The following is a 3,357-nucleotide window of genomic DNA, read 5'->3' as shown; positions in this document are numbered from 1 at the left end:
TTCACCATCAAAACAGAATCTGGGTCCACTGATGGCTGGGCTGACCAACCACTCACCAGTCTCTAGCAAAATCTATCACAGTCGTCTCACTGAAAGTAACGAATGCAACTCCATATTTTACTTTCTCTTTTTCCCTTCTATAAGTTTGGCAGTTTTTATAATAGAATGATATATCCCATAATACACAATATGTATTTATCTCCGTGATATTTATCTCAGTGAATGTATGAATGTATTAAGTTACTTGTCCCATAATACAAAAGTGGTACCTATGCCCATTCCAGAAGACAAACTCAGGAAACTTTAAAAGTCATTACAATGACGCTATGGAGAAACGGACTCATCTGCTACAGGCTGCATCATGTTTTACTGCTAGAGAAAAGCAGATAGGATTCGTTATAGAACATTAGAGTCAAGACCATAAAAGAGTACTTAGGGAACTAGGCTGCTAAAACACCCCTGAAACCCACGCACTCATGAGACTGGAGGATCAGGAACCCAAGAGTTCTTGGGTTACTTAGAGAATCCAGAAATGACCTGAAAAAGTTAACACCATTATTCATTCTTCGCTTCTTCTATAACTTCTGATGCAAGTCACTATCCTTTTTACCTGAACAACTTTTGCTTGCCAGCACAAGTGGAATTATTAATTAAATTTAGTGCACTGCCATAGATCTTCTGGCTAAGGAAAAAAATATAGAGTCGAGAGCTTTGAGCCTATTCATGAACTAAAATTACCTGAAACCAAAATTATTCTATGTTCCCTTACTCCCCTCTGCTGGTAACCTGTAGTATAGTTCTTAGTTACTGTAAAATTAAATTGATATGCGTATTAATTTTGCTTTAAAATTATTTGTTTTTTAAATGTACCATTTTAGTTTAAAACTCATAAAACTATTAATTAGAAGAGGTCATCGGTCGATCTTTAGGTATCTTTTCAGTGCACCCTACCCCAACGATATTAGATACATGCTCAAAAGAATGGAGCTTGGTACAATGTGAAGTGTATTTAGACACAAAATAATAATTATAAAATTAATTTACTCACAGGTTAAAATAGCTCACTTTCTTGGCTATTCACAGTGCAAGCCATTCTTACATTTACTCCCTCTTACAACGATGTCATGTGATAGGTATCCACACCATGAAATCCATTACTTATTCTTCCTCAGAAGCAGTCGGAATCATGTGGGCAGCTTCAAATGATTCTAAAGTGGATTTCCATATTTGTTGACCTTGCCATTACTTTCCACAAGACCTTTCCTCTTTTTTTCCACGATGACATCAATCTCCTCCTTCGAAAAATAAAGCAGTTGGTATATTTAACCACAATTAAGCATCTCATCTCTCAGGACAATATGAAGAAAGTGATCCTAAAACTAACCAGCCTCTTATGGGAAATTGGACTTTACTGAGGGATACAGTTTTCCACGGAGAGTTTTCTATAGTCGGGCAAGGTGACTTAGCAATCAAAGTTAGTATGTCCTCACAGGAATAACTGGAACTTTACCAATAAGAATTGTGTATTAGTTGGGCAGTGGTGGCACACACCTTTAATCCCAGCACTTAAGAGGCAGAGGCAGGCAGGATCTCTGCCCTTATCTTTACATCTTCTTGAGTGTGTGTGAGAGAGAGAGAGAGAGAGAGAGAGAGAGAGAGAGAGAGAGAGAGAGAGAATTGTGTATTAGACTGAACACAGAAGTAAGGCTTAATGTGTTGGGATGTACAGTTTTATTCTCCAAGTTTTAGCTTTCTTGTCTGTAAGTGGGGATAACAGCCTCTTCCTGGGTATGCAATGAGGACTGACAACTGACATGCTGTGATGAGCGCATGCTGCTCCTTACCTCCTGGTGCTTCTCAGATGGCTACAGAATTGAACTTTTGCCAGAGACTAGACAAAAACACCACAGACATTTGTAGTTTTTGATATGCAGGAGAACAACTCTTTCTAGAGACTATTCCCCAGAAATATTTACAAGTCAGGTCCCCTACCTGTTTTACACCAGTGTGCCTGAGGGTACAGAGACCTTTCTTGTGGATGTACACATGGGAGATGGCCACACATCCTCTTCGTGTGTTTCTATTTACTTTCTTCCTAAGTTGTAAAGCTGCTATCTGTAGTTAACAGTCACTTCTGCTTGTCATCTCTACTGCGTGGTCAGTGGAAGACTGGCTCATGAATTTGAGTCAGTTAATGTCATAAAATCATGCAGCTGGTGGCTGCCATCCCTGAAAAAATAGCCCTGTCTTAACCATTGAGCCAGAATGAAGACGTCTCAACATTGGTCCCATTAGATCTCATTTTTCTCTTTCCCTGAATTTTCAGGAAAGTTTGTAAAACAAGAACAATAATGGGTCTGCTGCATAACCACAAGGACCTGAGTTTAGACCCTCTTCCCCGTTGCTAAGCACTTGGAGGTGAAGTTCAGCAGTATCCAAGCAGCAGAGGAGATGGTCATTCAAGAAAGATGTTGAGAAGAGTCGACAGGGGGCAGCACATGTAAAGGAGGTCTTTTCCTTCCTTTCAGCATCTCATACAACTGCAAAAATACCTGAAGGCGGAGACTTCTGACTTTGTCCAATTTAAGTGTATGCCATAAAAATATTTAACATTTGTTGAGGTATTTGATATACCAGACAAAATGTAGGGGCTACAACATGAGTTGCATTACTCTCCTAATAACTTAGTGAAGCAGATTCTATTGCCTATAAGGATTTTTTTTTTTTTCCAAGACAGGGCTGCTTTCTGTAGCCCTGGCTGTCCTAGATCTCATTCTGTAGCCCAGGCTAGGCTCAAACTCAGTGATGTCCCTGCCACTGTCACCCAAGTGCTTAAAGGCATGTGCCACAATGCCCAGCTTACTTACTTTACGAATCACAGAAGTGCTGGGTGATAGTGGCACACACCTTTAATCCTGGTATTCCAGAGGCAGAGGCAGGCAGATCTCTGTGAGTTCAAGGCCAGTCTGTCTATGGATTGAGTTCTAGGACAACCAGGGCTAAATAGAGGAACCCTGTCTTGAAAAACCAAAAGAAAAAAAAAGTTTCAGAAGTTATAAATCACCCATGACTAAGGGGTAGAGCTGGAATTTTAGCCCCAGTTGTTTGACAACACTCTTCAAGGCAATCAAAACATCCTGCTCGGATTTCCTAATTCTAAGAGTATAAGCAACGGAGGTCCATGTTGCGGACTTTTGGGCCCATCACTATGTTCATAGTCTGTACTGCTGTAGCCAATGACCTGCTCATTCCTGAGAGATTTAGACTCTTCTACCAGGTAACGCTGGATGGGAAATTTCCCAGCTGTTTGTCCAGTTCTTTTTAGGTTTTTTTTTTTTTTTTTTTTTTTTTTTTTTT

Source organism: Mus pahari, chromosome 3 (assembly GCF_900095145.1).
Source record: "Mus pahari chromosome 3, PAHARI_EIJ_v1.1, whole genome shotgun sequence".
NCBI classification, from domain to species: Eukaryota; Metazoa; Chordata; class Mammalia; order Rodentia; family Muridae; genus Mus; species Mus pahari.
The sequence above is the reverse complement of the archived record's forward strand: the minus strand, read 5'-3'. Positions refer to the sequence as shown.